Below are 12153 nucleotides of genomic sequence, written 5' to 3'. Positions count from 1 at the left end.
TTACTAAGGCTCTTTGGAGTTCCATTTTCTTATCTTCCAAGTAGTTCAAAGTAAACCAAATGGAAAATCAATAATCTTCCAGAAACATCTTCAAAGCATAAAACATTTCATTTCTAATAGAGCAGTGGTTCTTAACCTTTTCTTAGGATTATGAATTCCTCTGAAAATCTTTTTATAGAAAGAAAAATGTATTTTTTTTCAAAGGTTTTATCATAGCTCAGAAGGCCCCTGTTAGAAACCTTTGTAATACAGTGTTCTCATGGATAAGCAACTCTAAACAAAGTACAAATTCATCAACTCAACACTAAACGCCTCCCATGAATTGGCTCCCCATTTGCCACTATTTCTCTAAGCACCACACTTTCCTCAAATGCATTAGTTATGGTTCTCTGAATATGACTTGCTTTGTTCTGAGTATTTCCATTTTCTGCACATTCCAGGCCATCCCAACCATCTAACTAGTCTTCGTGATCTGTCATAAGCAATACAACCCCCATGAAATCTTCCTTGATTCCCTAAACCTTCCTCTGTCTTCTATCCTATACTTCCAATACCTTTCCCCATTTTGTATCATGGTCTATACCAAATGCTTGTCTAATCTGGAATTCTGAGTGATACAGCAGTGGAAATGAAAATTATTACCAAAGAAGTTCTTACTCCCTATAGTGGGCTAAATGGCGGCCCCCCCAAAGATATGTCCACATTTTTACCTGAGGAACCTGTAAATATGATCGTATTTGGAAAAGGGGTCTTTGCAGATGTAATCAATAATCTGGAGATGAGATCATTTTGGATTATCCGGGTGGACCCAAACTCCAATGACAGTGTCCTTACGAGAGAAAGAAGAGAAGGCCATGTGAAGAGAAGCAGAGATTAGAATTATGTAACCACAAACCAAAGAATATGTGGAACCACCAAAAGCTGGAAGAAACAAGGAAGGATTCTCTCCTAGAGTCTTTGGAGGGAATGCAGTAGCCTTGCTGACACTTTGATTTCAGACTTCTGGCCTCCAGAATTGTGAGAATAAATTTCTATTGTCGTAGGCCATCAGTTTTGTTGTAATTTGTTATGACAAAACTAGCAAACTATATAGCCCTTTCTAGTCATTTTTACTTACTTCATTTTTTGTTTATTGCAGTTCTGCAATGGTTAATTCTTTCTTTTTTTTTTTTAAGATTTTATTTATTTATTTGACAGAGAGACTGCAAGAGAGGGAACACAAGCAGGGGGAGTGGGAGAGGGAGAAGCAGGCTTCCTGCTGAGCAGGGAGCCTGATGTGGGGCTTGATCCCAGGACTCTGGGATCATGACCTGAGCCGAAAGCAGACACTTAACAACTGAGCCACCCATGCACCCCTGCAATGGTTAATTATTTCAAGAGCATCAGAAGAGATTAAAAAATGTAGAGGCTCCCCAAATCCCTCCTTATTCTTCTGCTATTTTCTGCAACAGTCTCTTAATTTCCTTTATCAATAGTCTTCTGAAAGTGCCAGTGCAGGAAAGCATTTGAATAGGAAAGAACTATATTCCTGTGAAAGCTGACATCACCAACCATGACATGTGGTGAGTTGGAGGATGAAAGCCTGGGTTATAAAACCGGCTCCTGACCTTGTGAATCTGAACAGGTTACTTCTTTGACCTTTTATCATCCATAAACAATTCTTTGAGGGTTGCTGTAAGAAGTAAATAGGCAATGAATGTAAAGCTACTGGCATAAAAGGTATTTAGTAAAGGTTAGTTAATGTGAAGGATGATTTTCTGGGTATAATACTGTCCCTGGCTTTTGATATACTGTTCTAGGATTTAAAAAAATCATTCTCACTCCCACAAAAATTCATTCTGGCCTGTTTTCAGGAAAAATAAGTTTAAGTAAAAACTTTAAGTATAGCCAAGCAGGAGATTTCTAGCATATTTCTGAAGAAGTTTTGCAATTTCTTTTGCGCTAAAGGAAAAGAATGAAAGCCTACACCTTTGATTTCCCTTCCCACCCATTTCCTATAAACTACATTAGCTCATACTTTGGTGTTTCATTATCTGCCAAACTTTTTCTTTCAGTTTAGGATGAAGAGCCTATTCAGATAGGACACCTAAATTCTATTTGAAATTTATACCACTGAACATAATTTTTCATGCTCAGAGTTGGGAGAGAACAATAAAGAGATACAAGAAGTTCATAATTTTTTGGTTTGCCTAGATGAACCTAACAAACATAGATAATGTAGCACCTTTCAATCTCCAAATTCAAAAAAAATTTCTTGAAGGTAACATAAAACATACTGACAGACTGTGGCAAAATTATTAATTTTTAGAATTCTTAAATAAGCACTGTCATCAAATGAATTGAATGCTCACACTTGTAGTGCCATATTTGCACTTCTTTTGTTCTCAGTTAAATTATTCTGACATCAAGTTCGCTAATGGAAGAACTGTATCTGATATAAATACCTGTCTAGTGGGGAAACAAATAACAAGCAAAATGAGACACAGATTTTAAGGCAACACACACAATTAACCTTCCACAGAAGCCTATGGTTTATATAGAAGCAAGCTTTATGACAAGATGAAAATTTACTAATCTGAATGACCAAAACTTTAGAAGATGACAATGAAAACAGGCAAACTTCACTTTAAGAAAAGTCAACAAAAAAAGGAAGTTGGAAAGCAGGTAAAATGGAAGTTATTTACAATATAAAAACATTCACTACAGTTACTTTGGTAGTAAGCAACTCTAGTATACCTAACAGCACTGAATGCATAAAAATTCAACTTGCATTTCACTTTTTCAGAGCAAATTTACAACTTAAGGTGAGGTTCACTTGTAATGGTATCTAAAAAGTGGCTTTCCTTCCTTGCCACTCAGGCTTGCTCCAACTCTCTGGAGTACCATGGAGGCACAGAGCAACTCTCTGGTGTCAGACTGTTCTCAGGGCAGATGGAGGGCTGAGGCTGGTTTTCCCAGGAATGGCCAACCCAAAGTAAGGCCACCGGCCAACAACTCCCGGGCCAGCTGGCATGGAACAAAGTGTCTGGTTCCTACCTCCAGAGCAGAGGAAACTCAGCCAGCTGGCTTTCGATGGGCTGCACTAGTTGGAGTGCTCACAATTCCTTTCAAACCATCTGGCATTCTTTTTGAACCCTCAATTTACCCAGCACTATACTCTGATGTCTGAAATGCTCAGATAATTGGAGGAATCCCCACTGCCTACCTAGATAAGAAAGAGGCAGAATAACTGCTAAGTCAATTACTTCAAGAAATAATTTATAAAGTTAAGAGTTGCTCTCATTTTACCTTGTGTATTATCTACCTTAAAATCTAAACTGTTCCCATGATTATTAAGAAAACTTTAAAAATAAATATCAGGTCAAATAAGAAGGAAATAGGCTAAACAGACAATTTAACATGTAGAAAAGTTGTAAGGCTTGTAGGACATGACCCTCACTACTCTGAACTTCTACAGAGCCTGTCTGTATCCTTCATGTGGCCCTAAAAGTAGACTTAGTATTGCTATATATACTTATTCTCCCAGCTAACTAGTAAGTGAAGAGTGTCTTTTTTTTTTTTTTTTAAAGATTTTATTTATTTATTTGAGACAGAGAGAATGAGAGAGAGAGAGCACACGAGAGGGGGGAGGGTCAGAGGGAGAAGCAGGCTCCCCGCCGAGCAGGGAGCCCGATGCGGGACTCTATCCAGGGACTCCAGGATCATGACCTGAGCCGAAGGCAGTCGCTTAACCAACTGAGCCACCCAGGCGCCCTGAAGAGTGTCTTCCAGCTGCTTTTTTTCCTTACAGCTAATTTTTTTTTTTTTTTAAGATTTTATTTATTTATTTGACAGAGAGAGACACAGCGAGAGAGGGAACACAAGCAGGGGGAGTGGGAGAGGGAGAAGCAGGCGTCCTGCCGAGCAGGTAGCCCGATGCAGGGCTCCATCCCAGGACCCTGGGATCATGACCTGAGCTGAAGGCAGATGCTTAACGACTGAGCCACCCAGGTGCCCCACCTTACAGCTAATTTTACAAAAAGATCTGTTAATGATGTATTGAGTGTTTTAAAAGTTCCATTTCTAGAAATAAGAAAACTTAATCTGGAATAACATGAAGAAAGGACCTCTCCTCCAGGCAAGCCAAATAAAGAACAGGACTTGGCTTGACATAAAAATATTTTATTAAGTGGTCAAAATGACTTATCAAATGACCAAACTGTTGCGAAGTGCTATAGGGTGCTCATCTGTCAGGACTCCTGGGTAGCTTAGTTGGTTAAGCGTCAGACTCTTGATTTTGGCTCAGGTCATCTCAGGGTTGTGAGATAGAGCCCCATGCTGGGCATGGAGCCTGCTTGGGATTCTTTCTTCCTCTCCCTCCCTCTCCTAAAAAAAAAAAAAAGGGGGGAGTTCATCTGACAATTGTAGATCATTTTACTAATCTATGACTAATCTATTACTAATATGGGAATAGAGAGGCAAGCAATCAGGAAAAAAAAAACAAAACAGCTGAGTTGCATTTATAGCCAGTATACCTTATGAGATAGAAGTGCTCTGAGCAAAAATATTAGATCAAACATTAGAAACTGGAGAAGGCTATACAAATAATAACTGTAATTACAGTTTTCATTGTGTTTATCCCCATGCCAAGTACTGACTTTAGCATTTTACATATTATTTCATTTGATATATACAACAAACATATGAGGTGGGTACTATTATTTCCATCTTGCAGATGAAGAAACAGAGTCATCAGGAAACCTGTCCAAAGTCACATGGCTAAATTGCAAGAGCTGGAATTCAACTCCAAGCAGTCTTACTCCAAGAATCTGGGTGCACAGCTGCCAGTGTTAAGTTATACTTATGAAAGAATGAAATGTAGGGAAAAATTCAATCATTAAAATAGTCTTTGTAATTCTTTCAACTCTAAGTGTAGCAAAAGGTGGTAATTAGGGGCACCTGGGTGGCTCAGTCAGTTAAGGGCCCGACTCTTGATTTTTGGCTCAAGTCACGAGCTCAGGGGCCTGGGATTGAGCACCTCGGGTTCCATGCTCAGCAGGGAGTCTGCTTGAGATTCTTTCCTGTTGCCCCTCCCTCCATTCATGCTTGCTCATGCTCTCTCTCTAAAATAAAGAAATAAATCTTTTTTAAAAAGTGGTAATTAAAAAAATTAACAAACACTGATTTTCTTGTCAAAAATTTTTAAAAAGCAAGAGCTATTCTACCAGGTTAAAAATGTCAGTTTTGCCTTTTTTTTGCCAGTTGCTACTCTAAGGGACAGAGTGGTAAACAGGGCAGATGGAAGTGTTTGCCTTCCTGGAGCTAAGGTTCTAGTCGGGGTAAGAGACAAAAATCAGTTAACAAAATTTCAGAGTTATACATTTTACAGAGGAGGTAGGAAGGAAATGTGTATTTCTCTTTTGAGACATTTAACTATGAAGGTAAATGAAAGGGATGGATGAGAGGTCAGGGGGAAGTTGTTTTTAGTTTTGTTGTAATTTTAAAATTATTTTTAAAGATGGGCAACATCAGAGCATGTTTGTATGTTGACATGGATGGTGCCTTGAAGGGTTGCTGATGATGCAAAAGAGAGACAAATTCAGGAGTAAGTCCTTGAGTAGGTATTAGAAAGAATATGGAAGGGAGGGAAGCTGGCCTCTCATAGGAAGAAAACATAAAACATGGGCCCTAAGAAAGGTGGATTTCTAGATGTGGTGAGTGGAAGTTGAGTGGTATCTGTCTTATAACTTCTAAACCTCAATGAAATATGTAGCCTGCTTATCTGCATGGGGAAGGGTGGGCTGCTCATGAGTTTAAAGAGTGGGAAGAAATTATCAAATAGTTATAGGCAAAAATATTAGGAATCTGATCGCTTTCCTGGGCAGTGCTGAGAGTCCACTTCAGATTTCTGGTCATGAATCTGAAGTTCTCTAATATTCAACCACTTATGTGCACTCACGGAAAAACCAGATGAGAGATAAAACAGCTATAAATAGAAAAAAAAATTCCTGGCTAAAAAATAAAATAAAAAAATATGTATCCAAGAGCATATGTATCCATGTCACAGTTACTAACAATGTCCAATCAAGCTGTGGTCTACATAGCTCCATTTGTCTCCACCTTCTCACAACAGAAATTCTTGTAAATAATATATTTGTCATATTTAGTCATGACATATTTAATCATAAAGCTTAAAGATTATTTCTTTTTGGTCATGAATGCTTCTGCTACTTCCTAAGGTAGTTTTTTTCTTTTTAAGATTTTATTTATTTATTTGACAGAGAGAGCGAGAGAGCACAAGCAGAGGGTGTAGCAGAGGGAGAGGGAGAAGCGATGCGGGCTTGATCCCCAGGATGCTGGGATCATGACCTGAGAGGAAGGCAGATGCTTAACCACCTGAGCCACCCAGGCGCCCCCTAAGGTAGATTTTTTAAAATGCACCTGATAGTCTTGTAAGTTTCAGAGGTGATTGCATTTCATTGCTTGAAGAAACTTTCTCTGTGGTAACTGAGATCCTAAAACAGAAGATCCTAAAATCTTCCAGAGTGGGAGAAAAACAGGAATGGGGATTAGACTTGGATTGGACTTCTTAATAGCAACACCAGAAGCTAATAGAACAATGCCTTCAAAAGAGGGACACTAATTTTCAATCTAGAATATTCAGCTAAACCACTATTCGATTCACGTGTGGGGGTTAAATGAAGACATTTCCAGGTATGCAACTTCTGAATTCAGGAAGAATGTCAGTTTGTATGTGCCCTGTCTCTGGAAGGTACAATAGAATAAGGAAGACATAGGATCCAAGAAATAAAGGATCCAACACAGGAGGAAGGCAAAAAGAATTCCCAAGATATGACAAAGGGAAGTCCTAGATGACAGGAAGGAAAAAGAAATGAAACAGATTACCTGAAAATATTGAAAGATTATCAGTTCTGTCAGATATTGATGAGTCAGTGATTGATACACAGAAAACAAAGCAAATGAAAAACAAAAGAGGCAATTATTTAATTTAGAGAAACAAAAGCACAAGATAGAAAATGTAATACTAGTAGGCTACATGGCTCATCTGTGAATAACAGGTACATTGTCACAGTCATATAAATACTGAATACTGTCTTGACTGGGAACTGTACTTATGTAGGACAACCAAGGCCTCAACATCCAAAATAGAAGTCCACAGATGATGTCCAAAGATGGAAAATCAAGAAATAAGTTTAAACATTAAGAATGAAGTAAATATAAAGGTAAATACCAGAAAGAACTGCTAAGAGTTGAAAGCATTTCAACATTCTGAAACTGATTTTTTACTACTCAATCTAAAAAATGGCAATTTCATATAAGTTAATACATTATAACATTACTTTATTACTGATTTTATTTTGTAAACATTTTTTATTTTTGCGAGCATGCAGGGCTGGGGGGGGGTGGGCAAGAGTGAGCACGCAAGTGCAGGCACGACGCGCAGAGGGAGAAGCAGACTCCCCGCTGAGCAGGGAGCCCAATGCTGGACTCCATCCCAGGACCCTGGGATCATGACCTGAGCCAAAGGCAAATGCTCAAATGACTGAGCCACCCACGCGCCCTATTACTGATTTTAGAATAAGCTGCCATTTGAAACAAAACAATTATTGATAGAAAGTGCTCAATAGAAAAAAAGCTCTACTTTTTGTTATCAGACATTTTTGGGGGAATAATATACCGCAGTTTGGGGTAACAAAGTGTTACTTTACATGCTATCACCATCACTGACATAACAGTATTACTATTGCTAATATAAAGAATATCTTTACTACTAAAACGGCATTTAACATAATTTAATCTATTTTCATGATACAGAAATTACTTCAGAATTTTTCTTCAAACATCATACTACAGAAATGCTAAACGATGGGTTGGTAAAGAATTTGATTAACAGAATGCCGAATAAAAAGGCCAGGATGTTTTTAAGTTCCTTTCTTGATACAAACAATAGCTAAGTCACTCTTGCAAAATAAAGTTCCACAATACTGTGTGGTACTATGCAAGCCTGTTTCAGTGATAATTCCGGTTATACTACTCTGTTTATCTAAGACTTCCCCTTATGGTTTGTTTTAAGGGAATTCCTAAAAAAAAAATCTCATGCAGGCAGTTATAAATTATTGGGGTTGCTTCAATATTAGTGACACTAGTTTACGAAGTTAATGAAGCCCTTGTTCTTAAGTTAACTTATTTTAAGTTCATTGATACTAAAATTTTATTTAAATTCTTCATCATAAAAACAAAAGTTCTCCAAAGTCAACCTTTACTAATTTTACTTTTACAAAAAAAGAATTTGACCATGCTAACATAAGTTAAGACTTTTACCAAGAATAATATATTCCTATCCAACCAATGGAAAATTTCCCCTTCAAATTAAAAGCAAATGTTTTCAATAGAGGGAATATTCATAAACAGATGCTGTGGAAGACTGCTTAGTTTGGATTTCATTTTGCACTAAAAACTACCAGGAATTAAAATACAGATGATTAAAAAATAATCTTAAAGAGAATCTTAAAACTGAACCAATTCAATTATTCATATCACCCAATAAGATCTTAATTTTTTTTACCACTATTTTCAATCAAAAGAGCACAGGAAAAATCTATTTTGGAAATGTGTTTCTTATATACAAGTTTAGCTAATTTCCTCTCTCTCTGCAAAATTATAAGGGTAAAAAAGAAACTGAAAATGCAACCAACAATATTCTAAAACTTATAAGATCTGGTATAAAAAGAGAAAAAGGTCCAAACTATTACAAATGCCTTTTAATTGGTCTGCATCAACTGTAACTCTTCATAACTACCAAGACAACAAAGTCAGGCAGTCCAACCCATGGAACCAAAGTCTGTGGGAACCTGCAGAGCTTCCTTCTCTCTCTGGGGACGAGGACAAGGATAAAAGGTGTTCTGTTTTCCAGTAGTCCTGTAAGAGGAGCCATTGAGCTGGGCCACACAACCAGACAACAGAGCACAGGAAAATTCAGATCAAAGCAAGGACGCATGCCAGGGTAATATGCAATAAAACCCTTTGCCAAAGCACTCAGAAGAAAAAAGCAAGGAGGTGGAGAGAACCTGCTGGACCACCTTCCTAACACAGGGAGACGGAGAAACAAAATCTGCTTCTACTGAGGAGCTGAGAAGACCGTGTCCTAGATATGTTGGAGTATTTCTGTAGACGTATATATGAGTAAAGAGACATATTACCAATGAACTAAACCCAGAACGCAGTGTCCTATATGTTCTGGAGTATTCCCATACACATAATATAGGAGTATATTACCATTACCTAAACCCAAAAAGCAAAGTGTTCTAGGTATACAGATATATGAGAATATTAATTTTCAATGAACATATAAAAATATTTTTTCAATTAACAAAACGCACTGGTTTTACAGTGAGAAACATAAAATATTGCTTGAAAGAATATCAGAGACAGAATTGGGTGAAGTTCTAATGAATTAATATCTCTTTTTCTTCATACCCTTTTTAATCTCTGATTCTCTCATTTCCTAGGGGACACGGAGGACGGACGGACGGACCGGCGGGCGGACACACACACACACACACACACAAAATTAGGTCTCCGGAAACAAAGGAGGGTCCTTAATTATCCGGCCTGTGGAAGCACACACGCCCCCCACCCACAGATAGGGGCCACCACCTGACTTTAATTAATGAGTAAGATGAGGCGAGAGGTCTCACCCCAGCCCACAGCCATGCACACAGTGACAAACGGGCACGAGACAAACGCCACAAAGAAAGGGGAGGGGCAGGTGGGGACCAGGAAAAACACTGCCACGCCGCACCCCCCAAGGCGCGTTCCCATGGCCAGCGCGGAGGCAGCCGTCCTCGCCATCCTCGTCCTCGCCTCCCGGCTCATCCAAGCCGCCTCCCCAGCCCGGGGGCCGACGCCGGGCACGGGCTAGCGGGGCGTGCGGGGCGCCGCGAACCTCCCCTCTGTGACCTCCCGGTGACAGACAGCCTCGCGCCGCCCTTTGTGCGGGACTCAGCCTCCGGCTCCGGTGGACCCCCCCCTCCGCGTCCCTCCCGGCCTGGGCCGCTGTCCCACCCTTCCCCGTCCCCGCCGAAACGCCCGGGAGTGTGAATGGGGGAGGCTGGCGCGGGCCCGCGGTCTCCTCAGCATCCCGAACCCCGAGCCGCCCGGTCCCCTAAGCCCCGGCCCCGGGGCGACGGCCCCCGGTGCCCTGCCCTCGCTCCCTCACTTACTCGGGCGCGCCGGCTGCGGCGGCGGGTATGCGGGACCGTCAGCGCGAGGCGGCAGGAGGAAGGCTGCAGGCGGCGAGCGTCCGTCGGCACCGAGCGCAGCTGAGGTGGCGGCGGCCCCCGACGAGGGGCGGGCCCGACGGGGGAGGGGCGGGCGCCGCGCCTCTCATTCATGCAGCGGGGGCGGGGTGAGGGACCCGGATGCCCGGGCAGCTCCCGCCCACCTCGCTGCGGGCGCCTTGGCTTCAGAGTATGCAGTGCGCAGGCGCGGCGCTCGCTGGCCTGTCCTGGTTCCGCCCCGCCCCCGTCGAAAAGGGGGGCATTTCCACGGGCGGGGCTGCCGCCGATAGACCGATTCCTTCATCTGTTTAGTATTTTTGCGTGTTCTATAAACATTTTTTAAGGTGAAAGTTTGGGACGCCACCTCCTTCCTAGCATCCAGCCTCCCAATCTCCGAGGGCACGGGAATGCCCATTAGTTAGATGGAAAGACAGTACACGCCGCCCCCTTCCTCCATTTGTCTCTCCTGCAGCAGGTCCTCTCCGCTGAATGCTGGGACCATAGTGGTAGATGAGACCCAGAATCTGCCCAGGGAGTGGAGAGAAGCGTGTGCAAGAAAGAGTGCATTACATTGTTTATTTGCATTGACCTGGTCCCCTCAGCCCCCAGCTCTCATTCCACAGGGCAGGCAAGAAACTGACCATGGTTTTGAAGAGGGCCCAGACCTTTCTGTCAAATCAAGGCCTGGGGTGTTGCAGCTCCAAGGATCTGTGAAGGCCTCTCGTCTTTGGTAGACGGTGTACTCTGTGGAGACACCCTCCCTTCTTAGCCCCTTGCTGCTGCCACTCCTGGGCCACAGAAATCTTTGGGGATGCTGGGAGCCTGTAGGAGGCCTCACAGACGTCCCCTCTGAGGTTCCTCAGCTGAGTGTGAGGGTACAGCTCAGTCCCCATGTTCCCTTCTGAGGTTCTCCTTCCTTTTCCTATCTTCCAGCCTTCCCTCACATAAACCATAAGCAACTCAGTGGCTTAACTTTGGGAAGCAAATTCATCATGGCAAGTCCCTATAGACAAATTCCCTCTGCTTTGCAAGCCATAAGCTTCCAAGGCAAGGGGGAAGTAAAGACAAAAACATCAGTGAACATCTCAAGAAGTTACCCAGCAGTTACAGTCCCCCAAGGTGAGAGATGGTTGGAGGCATGTGCTCTGTAGAGTGTGACAAAAGGAAGGATGGGGGAGGCCCATTCTTCCTTTAAAGCTGCCTATCAACACCTACCCCTTGCCCTTCAAGCCAAGAACCTCAGGGGCCCTCTCCTTCTCTCACTTCCCTTCTAGCTCTCAAAGGGAGTTGTCACCAGAAAGACCTTCCCAACTCTGGTTTGCTGATACCTGTCACTCTGTCTAAACCAGGCCCCCTCGTCTCTCTCCTGGCCTATTGATTCCCGTGCAAATCAATTCTCAGGATATGCAGATCTGCCCATGTCACTGTCTTTTTCTTTCTTTTTTTTTTTTTAATTTTTTTATTCTTATGTTAATCCCCTTACATTACAACATTAGTTTTAGATGAAGTGTTCCATGATTCATTGTTTGTGCACAACACCCAGTGCTCCATGCAGAATGTGCCCTCCTAAATACCCACCACCAGGCTAACCCATCCTCCCACACCCCTCCCCTCTAGAACCCTGTTTGTTTTTCAGAGTCCATCGTCTCTCATGGTTCGTCTACCCCTCCGATTTCCCCCGCTTCATTCTTCCCCTCCCGCTACCTTCTTCTTCTTCTTCTTCTTTTTTTTTTTCTTAACATATATTGCATTATTTGTTTCAGAGGTACAGATCTGAGATTCAACAGTCTTGCACAATTCACAGCGCTTACCAGAGCACATACACTCCCCAGTGTCTATCACCCAGTCCCCCATCCCTCCCACCCCACCCCCC

At 42.0% G+C, this 12153-nt stretch overlaps 1 protein-coding gene across 3 annotated transcripts in view; it reads right to left on the bottom strand.

Moving 5' to 3' along the window:
* RNF24 (ring finger protein 24) overlaps positions 1-10376 on the bottom strand; it is a 91884-nt gene extending 81508 nt beyond the window's left edge. Inside the window, exons 1-2 of one of the 3 annotated variants that reach the window (XM_064572869.1) lie at positions 10224-10367; positions 6421-6516 (exon numbers count right to left, since the gene is read on the bottom strand). The gene's annotated coding sequence lies outside the window, so the exon portion shown is untranslated. Of the gene's footprint in view, positions 1-6420; positions 6517-10223 lie in introns of all 3 variants that reach the window. The other 2 variants (XM_045885447.3, XM_064572868.1) reach the window with 2 other exon arrangements.
* Positions 10377-12153: the final 1777 nt, after the last annotated feature.

This window comes from Mirounga angustirostris, unplaced genomic scaffold (assembly GCF_029215605.1).
Source record: "Mirounga angustirostris isolate CCGP_5_RB_7025 unplaced genomic scaffold, mMirAng1.0.hap1 SCAF_10, whole genome shotgun sequence".
NCBI classification, from domain to species: Eukaryota; Metazoa; Chordata; class Mammalia; order Carnivora; family Phocidae; genus Mirounga; species Mirounga angustirostris.
This window is presented reverse-complemented; position numbering and strand designations above follow the sequence as displayed.